Source organism: Melopsittacus undulatus, chromosome Z, assembly GCF_012275295.1.
Source record: "Melopsittacus undulatus isolate bMelUnd1 chromosome Z, bMelUnd1.mat.Z, whole genome shotgun sequence".
Lineage (NCBI taxonomy): Eukaryota > Metazoa > Chordata > Aves > Psittaciformes > Psittaculidae > Melopsittacus > Melopsittacus undulatus.
Window position 1 is genome coordinate 63,221,528 of NC_047557.1, and position 16,230 is coordinate 63,237,757.

Below are 16,230 nucleotides of genomic sequence, written 5' to 3' on the forward strand. Positions count from 1 at the left end.
TCTTAACTATTCTATGATTCTATGATTCTATATCCAACCTTTCTCACTATTCCTGAGACTGGGTTTTCTCTTCCCTTTTATTTCCTGACAAGGATAACCTTAGATATGCCCCTGTTATTCTTAGACTGAGCACTGCAAATGATGTAATCTGGTATTTTGCCTGTCCCCAGGAAGCTGTCCTAACAAGCTCTGAAGATAACTTACCGTAACACTGCCTTTTTGAGGTGATGTTTATTCTTTTTAATAAAGGAGATAATGATTCAGTTTTTGACTTGCTGATGTTTCCAAAGCAAAATCTAGATTAGTAATTCTCAAGTTTATGAAGCTGCAAGTAACCTTTTAAGTAAGTATTTTCTCAACGACGTATCTTGATAGAAGACTTCTGTCATCATGATAAAAACCAAGGATTAAGGAACATGTTCAATGCTTTTTAAAGGCGTTGAAAGTTCTTGGCTTCCAAAGGTTTGTAGTGAGCCAGCAATACATTAAGGAGAAAGAAACATAAATTTGGATCAAATTAGGAAACTCCAAAAATAATCTAAATGAGAATATAACAGTATGTGCTGCCATAAGACGGTGTTTAGTTACCACGTGCGGCATATAATACTGGTTTTATCTGTACAGTGCTATTCTAACGTGACAAGCATTAATATTCCCTGACTTCAGTAACATCCATTTAATTGACTTATGTATTGAGCAAATGGAAACAATCACGTTAAAACTATTTGTAGCCTTGTGGTAACAGTATCTGTGCTATTATCATCCTCTCTTTTGCTGTAATCACATTTCCAAAAGGCACTGCAGTTCCTATAGCTAACTGTATCAGAGGATAGAGAAAAGGTTATATTTTGCCATCTTTTATTCAAAGTGATACATAGAACATTACTTTTTATTTTAACTAAAATTACTTGAGTCACCATTGCTTGAAAGAAAAGGTGCTTATCTGGAGGAGTAAGAAACCATGAAAATTATATCGTCTACTTTGCGGCCTTTTCGTTTCATATTTGAAATACTTCCATTAGGGAATTGTATTTTTCATGTGAAATACTATTGAACATGAACCCTGGCTGGTCATGATGAACATTTCTTTATTGGACAAGGTCAGATTTGCTCTACTGTGTGTTGCAGACATGGTGGTATGATTAAAATATACTTGTCCGAGCTCCTAACAACTAAGGGAAAACCTTTTGCTTTTGGTTTTGGAAAATGTGTATGATTCACCAGTGCTGTGAAAATCCAAGCATCCATGAGGAAGTCCTTAAAGTCTTTAGATGATAGGAGTGTTTTATTGCAGTATTGTGTATGCTTTTTTACTCTGTAATTTCAAAACGTTTGTGTAATAGATCTACTGCATTCAGGGCAGGAATTTTAAAAAATATTAGGTGAAATAAAACAATGATCTTTTATGAATGAATCATTTCCAAGGAGAAAATTCCAGTTTCTTTTGACTAATTTGATAAAAAAATAGGAAGATGTTCGAACTGTTTATTTGACATACTGATTTGGATTATAAATCAATATTAAACTGACTTTTCCAGCATTTTATTAATGTATGTGAATTCTTTATATGAACAAAATCATAGAATTATATAATAGTTTAGGTTGGAAAAGACCTTTAAGATCATCAAGTTCAACTGTTAACCTAACACTGTCAAGTCCACCACAAAATCATGTCCCTAAGCAGCACATCTACATGTCTTTTAAATAGCTGCATGGACAATAACTCCATCACTTCCCTGGGCAGCCTGTTCCAATGCTTGACCACACTTTCAGTGAAGAATTTTTTCCTAATATCCAATCTAAACTTCCCCTCGAGAAGCTTGAGGCTGTTTTGCCTTGTCCTATCACTTGTTACTTGGGAGGAGAGACTGACCCCCAATTTGCTATAAATTCCTTTCATGCAGTTGGAGAAAGACATAATCATCTCCCCTCAGTCTCCTTTCCTTCAGGCCAAACAACTCCAGTTCCTTCACCCCCAAGTCCTTCTCCACAGGGCTGCTCTGGATCACTTCTCTGCCTAACCTGTAGCTCTGCCTGGGGTTGCTCCGACCCAGGTGTAGGACTTTGCACTTGGCTTTGCTGAACTTCATCAGGCTGGCATTGGCCACCTCTCAAGCATGTCAAGTTCTCTCTGGATGACATCTTAGAAGCCAGAAGTTCACAAGTTGGTAAGCCAACAAAGACAAATAGTCTGTCATTAGTAGTCCTTCTTTCCTCCTCATTATATTTTCTGTATGTGGAAAAGTCTAACTGAAATCAGCTCAGAGCCAATTTAAAAAATTATTTCTTATGTACATTCATATGGTCTCTGTTGGGGGTCGAGCATGGGCGCTTTAACAGGCTTACAGCAAGCTGTGAGAAAGTGAACCTCTGACCCCAGGCTAAAAGAAGAAGCGTCAAGGTCAGCAAAACAGGAACGCAATAACAAGATACCAGAAGCATGATGTAATGCTAAGCTGAAGCGAAGGTGTGAAACCAATCAGGAGAGGCAAAGTGGAGCGTGTACCTCTCGCGGGCAAAGTGAAGCAGCCAATCAAGTAATGCGTGATTGCGTGTAAGACAGTATATTAAGAGCAGCCTTGTAATCAATAAACGGAGCATTTTGTGAACCTACATCGTATCGGTGTTTTCTCCCCTCCACCTGGCCGCGGCAGGTCTCATAATTGAAGTGAAATTCCACAGCCTTTTAATGTTAGCCGGCATAATGACAGCTGTGTGGCAATGAAGTCTGATATCCAGCAGCAATTACTATCAATCTGCAATGGTCTTTCTTTCCAAGGCACTTATTTGAGGATGTAGCACAAACCTCTTGAGTTTCAAGATTCTCATTCAGCTTGGTCCTCTACATTCAGAATTTATTTGTCCCTAACATTTCTTGCTTACCTGACACTGTCCTTCTTAGCTGCCTATTTTGAATAGCATTCAACTATGCTGGTTCTTTAGTCTAAATCTGCAGACATATAGAATCATGCAATCATAGAATAGTTAGGGTTGGAAAGGCCCTTAAGATCATATAGTTCCAACCCCCCTGCCATGGGCAGAGACAACTCACATTAGACCATGTTACCCAAGGCTCTCTTCAATTTGGCCTTGAACACTGGCAGGCATGGTGCACTCACAATTTCCTTGGGCAATCCACTCCAGTGCTTCACCACCCTCACAGTAAAGAACTTCTTCCTTAGATCCAATCTGAACTTCCCCTCTTTAAGTTTTAACCCATTATCCGTTGTATTGTCACTACAGTCCCTAATGAAGAGTCCCTGTCCAGTGTCCTTATAAGCCCCTGTAGATACTGGAAGTCTGCTAGAGGTCTCCACGCAGCCTTCTCTGCTCCTGTCTGAACAACACATTAGGCTTAGGAGCAGGGTCTGGACACTGGCACTTAGGGAGCTGGTGTCTCAGTCACCCAAGACTGGTGTCTGCTCAGGCTTTACAGAGATGGAGAGTTAGGTGGGTAAATAAGTGAGGATATAGATGTTGGTAACACTGTTCTGGAGGGATCCCTCTGTAGAACATGCCCAAATAAATCTTTCTGTTCTAACTCATTAGGCTTAGGAGTAGGGTCTGGACATTGGTGCCCAGGGAGCTCGTTTCTGGGTCACTGGACAGTGGTGTCCAGTAAGCCTTTACGGAGATGGAGATTTAGGTGTATACGTAAGTGAGGATATAAAAGTTGGTGGCTCTGTTCCAGAGGGCTCCCTGTGAAGGAAATGTTCAGCTACTGGTTTCTGTCCTAAGACATCAGGCTTAGGAGGAGAGTCTGGACATTTGCCCTTAGGAAACTGGTGTCTCAGTCACCGGAGAGTGGTGTTCAGTGAGGCTTTACAGGATTTTGGGTGTAAAGTAAGTGAGGATATCCATGTTGGAGGCACTGTTCTGCAAGACAAACTGTTTACAACATGACCAGCTATTTCTTACTCTGCTAACACATGAAGATTAGGAGCAGGATCTGGACATTCAAACCTCCGCACAAAAGGCGCTGAGGAAGAGCAGCCCGGGAGGGACCTCCCTGAGCCGGCTGGGCAGAGGCTGGTCCCCCTGCGGTGACTGCCGGAACATCCTTGGGTGCCCATTGCCCATGGGCATGATGCTGCCACCACCACAAAGCCGTGGTGGTTGCAGTGGAGGAGCCCATTGTGATAGGGCCCTCAGGAGTGAGACCCCTGGAGTGACCAGTGCAGAGGAGACCCCTCCCTCGGGAGGCTGCATCTCCCTTGGGTGCCCTGTGGATCAAGGTACGTGTTGTGCTGAGAAAGAAGAACAGCTCCTCTGTGCCATTCAGCCAGACAGAGATGTCTTTGCTGTTCCTAACAGTCATTTCAGTTTTGAACTCTTGAAGCACTTTCTTCTTAGCATCAGGTTCTGGACATTCACAGTTTGGGAACTGGTTTCTGGTTAAGCAAAGAGCACTATCCAAGGACGATTTATAGAGATGGTGTCCTAGATGGGTAATTAAGTGGGGATATCCACGTTCCTGGCACTGTTTCAGAGGGCACCTTGTGTAAAATAAGCCCAGATCCTGGGTTCTGTCCTAACACAGGAGGCTTAGGAGCAGGGTCTGGACATTTGCACTTAGGGTGCCTGTGTCTTGGTCACTGGAGAGTGGTGTCCAGTGAGGCTTTAGAGAGATGGAGTTTTAGGTGTGTAAGTAAGGGAGGATATCCATGTGGGAGGCACTATTCTGAGAGCAACCTGTCTAAAACATGCCCAGCTCCTGGTTTCTCTCCTAACTCATTAGTCTTAGCACTAGGGTCTGCACATTGACACTTAGGGATCTGGGGTCTCGATTACTGGAGAGTGGTGTCCTATGTGGCTTTACAGAGACAGACTTGTAATTGCATAAGTAAGTGGGAATATCCAAGTTGGTGGCGCTGTTTTTGAGGGCACTGTGTGCAGGACATGCCCAGCAATTTGGTTTTGAACTAACACATTAGATTTAGGAGCAAGGTGTGGACAGTCACACTTACGGAGCTTGGTTCTACGGTGCCTGAGAGTGCACTCTAGTTAGGCAGGACGCAGATGTACTTGTATGTGGCTAAGCAAGGCTGGCTTGCCATGTTGGTGGCACTGTTCCGGAGGGCTCCCTGTGGAGGTGATGGGCAGCACAAGCTTTCTGTCCTGTCACACTGGGTGTCAGAGCAGGTTCTGGATGTTTGCAGTCTGTGAGCCATGTTCCGGGCCACCCCTGTGCCTTCAGCAGAGGGGCAGAACGCAGATGGTGGTTTTGGTGGCAAACAAGATCTCTTTGCCATGTTGGCGGCAGTGTTCTCCCTGTGTAGGTGATGCTCAGCAACTGCTTTCTGTCCTGGCACTACGTGCTTAGGAAGAGCGGCTGGATGTTTGCACTGTGGAGCCGTGTTCCAGCACACCAAAGCAATGCAGCAGAGGGTCGGTACGGCAGTGGTGTTTAAGGTGGCAAGGCAAGGGCAGATTACCGTGTTGGGGGCACCTTTCCGGAGGTCCCCATGTCTAGGAATTAAGTTGATATTTCCGTAAGTCCTCATAAATGGCACTGGATTACTTTTGGTGGTCTTCAGCTACAGAATGAGCAGTGAGAAGAGTGGGAGCAACGTGCTCACAAGTGGGCTTTGTTACCCTCAGCAGGCACCAGAAGGTTCTCTGAAGCACCAGAAGGTTCTCTGAAGCTGCTGATTGTTCTGGGAGAGCTGGGCTTGGAGAGGAAGGTGTGCAGGGAGCTGGGTTCACTTTATCATGTTTTCCTGAGATGAAAAGTAGGAGTTGAATTTGGCATTGCTTTGGGAAGAAAGGAGTTTTGGTTCTGTTGGAGTGCTGGGGTCTGCTGATGTACATGGGATTCTCCTTGGCTACTCCACCTGCTTCCTTGAGGCCTCTCTGTGCTTATGAGAGAGAGTTTAGTGCTGCCTTCTTCCTCGAGGACTAAGAACAACAGCATGGCAGAGAAAGGAAGTAAGGAAAAGTGCAAGGAATTTGCCTGCTGCCCTTAGAGTGGTATGCAGAAAGCAAGCTGTTTCTTTTCTGAAGGTCTTAAACCTCTGACTAATTAGTTTGAGCTGGCATGACGGGAACGGTATGGAATAAGGGGTGGATACTGTCCTAGTTTGGGCTGGGCTAGAATTGATTCTATTCCCTGTGGCTGGCGCAGTGCTGTGTTCTGGCTTGGTTCTGGGAATCACGCTGGGAACACAGGGATGTTTTATCTGTTGCTCAATAACACTTTGGGCTGAGCAGGCACTTTCCAGTCTCTCCTGCTCTGCCAGTGAGGAGGGGCACGGGAAACCGTGAGGAAGGAGAGCCAGGCCACCTGGTACATAAACTGGGGGGGGGGGGGGGGATCACCCGGAAGGCCCAGATTGCCGCTGGGGGGATGTGGCTGAGCGGGTGCTGAACAATTGCATTGTGCATCCCTGCTGGTTCGTGTTTCCTTTTCCCCCATCTAGTTCTAGAGGAGCAAAATTTGTTGGACAGCTGTTAACAGTGATGAGCTGGGAGCTCTCCTCTTGTTGCTGCATGTGAATATGAACTCAGTTCTCTAAAGAAGATATCAGGGTTTTATTGAGGGACAAAATCAGTAAAGCTAAAGCAACAGCCCTGGGTGCATGACCATAGCCAGATGCGAAAGTGATTAGTATTTGTGACAGGTTTATGTACTGTCACTATTTTATTAGTCACATACATATTCATAATTCCTGCGTATAGGCAGGGATTATTATTGCTAGCTTTAGGAACTTATTATCATAATTCTCCTCCTCTTGGCATCTGCGCAATTCTCTCCAGTGATTGTGGGCAGGAGTCTTGCGGATTAAGTAAGCAGTCTTCCTCTTGTCAGTAGGGGTCTTCAAGATGAAGTAGGCAGTCTTCCTCACAGTGTACTTTTCATCTTTGACACAGTTGGACACCCCTGTAATCACAGAACTAGCTGAAACCAGCCATATCTGTAATTCTTCTTATAACTAGCAAAGATTTAAAAGTGTGACCTTCCTGCAAAATTTATTGCAGGATGGGCAGCCAAGGAGTATCCCAAGCTAGCAGATGTTTGGGAGCCTCCGATTCTAAACTATCTTATAAATTGAAGGATGGTGTGAAATAATTCATGTTTAGTGGGGCCACTAAATCCTGTTATCTCACCACAGACTTACAACACAAATGTTGCTCTTTAAAGCTAAAGATACTTTAGAAGACTAGTGTGAATCAATAAACTTGTGTTTAGTGGGCTATTACATTCCACAGACTTACAACATAAACATTGTTCTCTTCCTACAACCTAAGTTAAGCTAAAAAGTGCTTTAACTCTATGTCTTCCGGGCACTAGCTTTTCTTATATCAAGTCTTTCCCCCCCCCGTCTTTTACCTTTACAAATTCTTTTCCTATGTGACTCCGTTTTGCTCAAGAGTTCTTGTGTCTTTAGTGGGCTTTGTTTCTGTTATTGTAAATTCCTACAGTTATATCCACATAACCACACTTATGATGTGTGAAAGCCAATACCTTTATGTGTTTATCACAATTCCCCCTTTTTCTTTTTCTTAATCCATTTGGCTTGAGCCATAATTTCCTTCACTGGCTTTTCTCATTCGCTCATATTTTTCAAAGATTAGTTTTGCCTCCTCAGATGGATCATTATGAGATTGAATTTTTAGCATTCTAATTTTTGATTCTGTTCCTGCAGGAGTAATTATTTCAAACTGTAATTGCTCTATGATCCTACAGACCATTCTACTCATCAAGGGAACAACACAAGGTACAAGTAAACCAGTTATTAGCAAAACGAAACCCAGCAGAACTCCTCTTGATCTCCTATAGTTCCACCAGTTATTGTTCCACCATTTTTCCATATCCAAGTTAAACCCTTTCCAGGTTTGAACAGGAACATGTGTGACCTTTTTCATTCCAGCAATTATTTCAATAACTTTTCCTTCATCATCTATCTGTAAACAACAGTTGGATAGATTGAATTTCCCACACACACACACTTCCTGGGCCAAGAGGTAATCCAGGGCTAAGCAATTTTGATATACCTCTGTGCAAATTTTGCTATTCTGTTTGACTAATATGGTTAATGCATCACCAGTTTTGTTAGTCACAATTTCCAGGACTGCTTGCAACCTAATTATGTGATTTAACATATATATGTAGGAGTCCAGTATCCCCAGGATCTCGAGTCCCCTGATCATCCTCGTAGCCCTCCTCTGGACATGTTCCAACAGTTCCATGTCCTTTTTATGTCGAAGACACCAGAACTGAACACAATACTCCAAGTGAGGTCTCACGAGAGCAGAGTAGAGGGGCAGGATCACCTCCTTTGACCTGCTGGTCATGCTCCTTTTCATGCAGCCCAGGACACGGTTGGCTTTCTGGGCTGTGAGTGCACACTGATGGCTCATGTTCATTTTCTCATTGACTAACACCCCCAAGTCCTTCTCCGCAGGACTACCATGAATTTCCTTTTTGCCCAACCTGTAGCTGTGCCTGGGATTGCTCTGACCCAGGTGCAGGACCTTGCATTTGCCATTTAAAACAACAAAGTGCTTGGTGACAGCCAGCATGGCTTCACTAAAGGGAAATCCTGCCTGACCAATTTGGTGGCCTTCTACGATGGGGCTATGGAAATGATGGACAGGGGTGGAGCAGTTGATGTCATCTACCTGGACCTGTGCAAAGCATTCAACACTGTCCCACATGACATCCTTGTTTCTAAATTGGAGAGACATCAATTTGATAGGTGGACCACTCAGTGGCAAAGAACTGGCTGGATGGGGGCATGCAAAGAGTTGTGGTCAACGGTTCAATGTCCGGCTGGAGACCAGTAACGAGTGGTGTTCCTCAGGGACTGATGTTGGGACCGGTCTTGTTTAACATCTTTGTTGCTGACATGGACAATGGGATTGAGTGTGCCCTCAGCAAGTTTGCCGATGACACCAAGCTGTGTGGTTCTGTTGATACACTAGAGGGAAGGAATGCCATTCAGAGGGACCTTGACACACTTGTGAGGTGGGCTGATGCCAACCTCATGAAGTTTAACCATGCCAAGTGCAAGGTCCTACACCTGGGTCGGAGCAATCCCAGGCACAGCTACAGGTTGGGCAAAAATGAAATTCAGAGCAGCCCTGCGGAGAAGGACTTGGGGGTGTTGGTTAATGAGAAAATGAACATGAGTCGACTTCAGTGTGTGCTTGCAGCCCAGAAAGCCAACCGTATCCTGGGCTGCATTAGAAAGAGTGTGACCAGCAGGTCGAAGGAAGTGATCCTGCCCCTCTACTCTGCCCTTGTGAGACCTCACTTGGAGCATTGTGTGCAGTTCTGGTGTCCTCAACATAAAAAGGACATGGAACTGTTAGAACAAGTCCAGAGGAGGGCCACGAGGATGATCAGGGGACTGGAGCACTTCCCATATGAAGACAGGCTGAGAAAGTTGGGGCTGTTCAGCCTGGAGAAGAGAAGGCTGCATGGAGACCTCATAGCAGCCTTCCAGTATCTGAAGCGGGCCTATAGGGATGCTGGGGAGGGACTATTCATTAGGGATTGTCGTGATAGGACAAGGGGTAACGGGTTGAAACTTAAACATCAGAGGTTTAGACTTGATATAAGGAAGAAATTCTTTCCTGTTAGGGTGGTGAGGTGCTGGAATGGGTTGCCCAGGGAGGTTGTGAATGCTCCATCCCTGACAGTGTTCAAGACCAGGTTGGATGAAGCCTTGGGTGATATGGTTTAGTGTGAGGTGTCCCTGCCCATGGCAGGGGGGTTGGAACTATGTGATCTTAAGGTCCTTTCCAACCCTAACTCTTCTATGATTCTATGATTTCATCAGGTCCCATAGACTTGTGCATGTTCAGGTTCTTAAGGTGGTCTTGAACCTGATCCATTCCTATAGGGAGCCTAAGGTCGTCATTCTCACAGTCCCTGTGTCTGCCTTCCAAGACTTGGCTGGTGCAGTCATAGCCTTTGCCAGTGAAGACTGAGGCAAAGAAGTCATTAGGAATCTCAGCCTCCTCCAAAATCAGGGTAGCTGGCTCTCCTGATAGCTTCTGGAGAGGGCCCATCCTGTCCCTAGTCTCTCTTTTATTTGCTACGTACCTATAGGATCCCTTCCTGTTATCTTTCACATCCCTAGATAAGTTTAATTCTAACTGGGCCTTAGCTTTCCTAACCTGGTCCCTAGCTTCCCGCACATCACTGTGTTCTCAGGCCACCTGTTCTTGCTTCCACCTTTTATAAGCCCCTTTTTTCCCTTTAAGTTTCCTCAGTAGCTCCTTATCCATCCGTGGAGGTCTCCAGGCCCTTCTGCTGCACTTCCTTCTAGTCTTGAGCTTGTGGTAGGTGATCCTTGAATATCAACCAACAGTCTTGGGTCCCCTGACCTCCAGGGCTATATCCCATGGAACCTCACTAAGCAGGTTCCTGAAGAGGCCAAGGTTTGCTCTCTTCAAGTCCAGGGCAGTGAGATTGCTGCATGCTCTTCTCACTGTCCTGAGGACCTTGAACTCGACCGTTTCATGATTGCTGCAACCAAGACTGCCCTGGAGCATCACATTTCCTATCAGCCCTTTTCTGACCCATAAACTCTGTTAACAGGCCACTTGTCCCCAGCCAGAGTTCCATACCTTCCAGCCTGTCCTTAACATAAATAGCAATTCCCCCTCCCCATCTGCTGGTTCTTTCTTTTCGAAAGAGCCTGTAACCTTCCATTCCAACAGCCCAGTCACAGGAGCCATCCCAACACGTTTCTGTGATAAAATGCTTCTCTCTTATGCTGATTTCTGGAGTCACACTGCACTGCCAGGGAATTTTGTTGTTGATATTTACTTCAGAGACGACAAAGATTAATTACTTCAGGTTTGCTTAGCTCACTGGATAAGAGGAAACCATGGAATCTGGGTTAGGGAATTTGTAGAAAATTGCTTTGAAATGTTAATGTTATTTGATATTGGGAGATTGTTGTTGGCAGCACCAGACCTTCTCATGTGTTTTGATACCTTTCATTCAGAGTAACCTTTTTTTCTGCATTTTCCATTTGAACTAGTAAACTGGCAGGAAATCCAGTTTCAGTTTCAGCAGGTGAAGCTGCGGAGCTGCCAGGCAGAAGTACTTCCAGGGACTTCAGAGCATTTGGGAAGCAGAGCTCAGTGAGTCAAGCAGTTCATGTAGTACTTCTATACTTCTGCTATCACCTGTGGCAGCTCAGTTAAATCTAACCTGGTGGTTTTTTTGCTGTGCTGTGGTTGCTATACTAGCTTGGGTGGAAGTTCATTCTGAAAATGCACAAAGCTTTTCTGTGTGGAGATCAGATTTACATGTGTTAGATGTGTGTTTTGGTGCTGCCCTTAGCTTGAGTACAATAATTGCAGTTTTATTCATTCAGCATTAGTACATGTGAGTCTGAGTTACTACACATGTATCTGTGAACACAAGGCTTTAACCTGATAACTGTGCTAAGCTTCCTACTTGCTACTTGGAGAACAGAATGATCAACTTGACATCTGACAGTCAGGGATTTGTTCAGAGACCTAGAAATGGGAAGAACAGGTTGTGTCATGGTATTAATTTTGTTACTTGTCATAACATTTAATTTTCCAATTTTCTTATTCGTGATTTCCTTGGTCTTAAACATTAAGGAGGAAGCCTTTGGTAGGACTGTTCTACTTAGTGGAATTCCCTACCTGCATTTTTGTAACCAGGTGAATGTAAAGGTCTCATTTTGTCTTCTGATCTTTAAATGGTGTATTTGAAAACACCACTTCTTAAAGAAGATTAGGTGTAAAATGTTCCAGCAGCATTGCTGCTGAGGTAAGTTGTACAACCCTTGAGCAGTGCCAAGAAAGGAAGGGGCTAACCTTGGCATTGTACTCTGGGAAATGTTTACATAATTGTCAAAACACTGGGCAGACCCAATAAACATAATAACTAGCTCACATTGGTCACATTGTGGACATCGGCCCTTGAATATTACTTGGATTATTGCAATTTGGTGACAAGTATGTTGGTAGTATTTTTCTTCTAAATTAAAAGAGTGGTAGCACGCTGAGTTCAATGTATTATAGGTACTTAATAATAACAAATAGAATGTATTACTGTTGCTTTGTTGCAAACCTAGACTTTTGATGTAGAAACAGCAGTAGCATATTTGATTGCATATGGCAGTGACAAGAGTACACAGCATATTTTCCTGTGGTTAACTGATATGCATCATCAGCAAACTGAGCCACATTATACTTCTCAGGTAGCCAAAGAGTACACTAGAGTCAAAGTAGTGTCTTAGTTTATGGGCAGACAGCTGTCCTGAGAATGTACACTGCTTGAAAATCTTTGCTCCTTCTACCCTGGTGAAACAGAGTAGAGTGCTGTCAGCTGCAGCTAGTGCCACCCCCTCTCCTCACAAAGACTACCAGCTCCTTTCCACTTGCTTTTCCTGGATCTGTTTGTTACCCAGGTCTGTGTCATCCCACCTTACTTCCAGGTTAGTCCAGCTAGACTAAGCCCAGCTGTGACTAAGTACTAGGTAGGGCTACAGTATTAGGTCTTTTCTGTCTGCTTCCTGTTGCTTTTGGTTTCAGACTTGTGCTGCAGAGATATCTGTACATCTCTGCATAAAGCAGCAGCCACCCATGCCTGGATGTTGAGTCAAAACAAACATAATCCAAAATGAATGAAATTAAAGGCATGGAATTTTTACTATATTTAGTTGCTTTATTTTAGTATACTATATATATACTATAGTATACTATACATGCTGGAATTTTTACTATAATTAGTTGCTTTATTTTCTGTCCTCCAAAACAGTTTTCTCCAAAAAATGTCCTTTTTTTTTTTTTTTTTTATTTGGGGCAGAGGGTATGGATACTTTGGAGCAAAGACCTTTGCTTATGAGTACATCAAAATTGTTTAGAATAATACGTGAAAATTCAGGTCTTGTGAATTAACTGCATTGTTTGAGTAGTTCTGTGCAACTGTTTACGTCATGAAATTAAGTGTAACATTATGTAGCAGCTCTGTCAATGGCATATGTAGAACAATTCGAATAGCTTCTGAGAGAGAAAGTGAGAAGTAAATAATTTATCTAGAATATATGACTGAAATAAATTAAATGTATTTGTGCAGGGATTGCAAGTCATTGTATATGTGTCCCGTGCCTACCACAGTGAGCTCATGCTTTTTGACAGCTGAAGCTTTAAACAGCAGTTAAACATAGATTCTTGATTACAAAGAGTCTGTAAATGTGTGTAGATTGATACAGATATTTTGCTGCTCTGGCTGTCAGAAATACTTAGATATTACTCAGACTGTGGTAAGTTTTGCAAAGCAGAAGCACATGTTAAACAATTAAAGGTTTCAAAACACTTTAAAAAGGAGTTTGGTGTGATAGATACTAAAAACTGGTATTTAAGCGATGCTGGGTAATGTGAATTGCTCAACAACAACTTAAATGCCTAGGAAAAACTGTGCTGGGATCCTTTAAATTTCTTTAAAATGTTGTTCTTACAATGAGATAGGCAGTTTTTATAGTTGTGGCTATCTGTAGATTGTAATTTTTTAAATGAGCAGTACTTCAGTAGTCAGTGTGAAAGACTTGCTGTCTAGTGGCGTGTTGGTACTCTGACCTATTACCACTTACTAAGTGTGAATGGCTGGTGTTTCACTTTATTCACAACAGAGAGGTGGTGGTGCTAGTTCAGTTCTATGCCAAATCTTGCACAGTTTGTCCAGCCAGCAGTGAAGCAGAATGTTTCAGCCTGGAGGAAGGATCTGAATGCAGGGATGGATAAGGGATGCTTTCCTGAGGCACCACTTTACCTTTTCTGGTACTTGGAATGACTCATACAAGGCTCACACAGTGTATCTTCTGTAAAAGTTTGGGGTTAAGCACTTTTTTTCTGAACACTCTTATGTAGTTATGGGGGCTGTACAAGTGATTCTCTGTGGACAGTAACTGTGCCAGCTGCTGCATTCACTGCTGTCTCCAGTTGCACATCTCATGCAAATGAAAGCCTTTAAAATATTTGTGGATAATTTTTCAGCCTTTAAAATACTTCTGGATGGCCAGGGTTGATTTTGTATACAAATAGTCATCCTAAATCCCTGTTTTGCCAGGAGCATTGGAACATGCAGTCATCCTTTCCTTTGCAAGGCAATCCAGGAAACAAAAGGTGAGAGGAGCTATTTCATCATCCCTAACACTGAGCCACAGCCATCAGTCCTTTGCTTTTTTTTTTTTTTTTTTTTCTAAATACAGCATCAGAAAGCCTTATCATAGTAAAGGAGTATAATATAGTAGCCCATTAACCAAATACCAGCCAGCAACAAGATGCTACTGTAAAAAGGTGATTAGGTACCTGTGATGGGTAAGCAGGACTGCTAGCCAATGCACTGTTGTCTTAGCTCAGCCTTTGTAAGACCTCAATAGAGGTGACGTGTAGGTCTATCTTATTGTAGAATTACTGTCATAGCCGTAATGCAAAATTTATTTACAACTCATTCCACCCAGATGTGACAGTATTTTATTGAAAAGCTTAGCAGATTATAAAAATCAAACAATATTTGCAACAGTGTTTGCAGCAGGTATATTAATGATAAAATACTGCTTTGAGGACAAAAAGGTATTGGTAGAGGTTAATTTTAATATTGATACATTGCCTGAAGGCCAATAGCAATTAGTACATTTGAAGGGAGGTATTTTCTCTTGTTGGGGTTGTTTTTTTAACCAATATATTTTTCTTCTTCATATCTCCTGCTTTCCTCTCTTGTCTGAACCATTTTGTTCCCTCAATTTTTTTTCCCTTTCCTCTAGCCTTGACAATGCTATGGTGTTCTTTCATGCATACATCTGTTGAAAGGCTAGTAGGTTTATTTTTCTGAACACACCTGGTTACTAGTTGTGAGAGAGTGAGCACTATTAGCACTTACAGATGTATTTCACTGTTGAGGTCCACAATAATATTTCAAATAAATATTTTATTGGGTATGCTTAATGAAGATGACGACCCGGAATAATATCTGTATTTTCTGTTAAAATATCTTTCTAGCAGAATGTCTGTGGTAGCAGAAAATATCAACATCGAAAACTTTCTTTTAATATAAGTGTAACTGTAAATTTTCAAGGCGAAATCTGTGGAAGTGTATGGATGACCTTATTTCGCTCTTTCAGTGTTTTGGTTTGTTTGTTTGTTTGTTTTCCTCTTATGCTTTAGTTATTCCTGAGAGATTACATAAAAAGAGTTTTTTCTTATCTACAGTAAAATGTAAATATGATCAATTCTGATTGAATGGTCTCCTGTCTAAAGTTGGCTGCCTTCTCAATCATGGGCAAGTCCAGCTCTTGAAGCACAATACTGTTCCGAAAAACATGCAAGGCAGCTGGACTGTTACTATGAGCATTATTTCTTTTGTATAGAGCAGTGAAAGGACACAGATCATCCATTCTTTAATCTGTATTCAAGTAGGAGCAAGAAGCAAGTCCCTCTGGATTTCTCCTGGTGCAAGGGCAAGAGAGAGACTGATAATCTGAGACATAGCCACTGAAGAAGATGATTCCCAAGCAAAGTCAGACCCAAGATTTCCATGAGGCAGAGGGAGAAAGTGCTTGATGGATTACAGTGTTTTGAATGTGACACACAGCACAGGCAGTAACGAGAAATTAGTTCAAAGAACAGTAAGTGGGCGTCTATTCCTTGGGTTATCTTCTGCCACCCTAAGAAAGATGTTTTGTTTGTTGAAGGCAAAGACAACAGCTATTTCAGTGAGCAAGGTGGGACAAAAGAGTCTGTTCCACACCTTACATGCTGTTATGCTGCCAGTTAAAGGCTGTAGTCACATGCGACTGAAAAGAGTGACTGGCTGGGCGTGTATCTTCGTGTGCAGTGTACACATCTGGATCTCATTGGTGGTATGAGTTATGCTGCCTTATATTATGTATACTGTGTGTACTGTGTTTCAGTTACACAAATATATAATTCTGTCACCTTGAAAGAGTGGAAGAGTGGTGAATTAGTTTTCTTTCCTTGATTATTTCTGTAGTAGAAAAATAGAAAACTGAAACCCCCAATTTCATCATTTTTACAGCATCTAAATGTGGCTGATTTACTAGTCACTATTTTAACTCCCTTGCAGGACATATATACTATATTCTGAGTTTTCAAACTTGCAGGCATGTAAAGTTTCTATCTGTATCAGCAGCATCATTATTTTTACCCCTTTAAACTGAAACTTTGCATTTACTTGGACTCATGCTAGGTGAGAAGCTCATTATTGCCATCCATCCC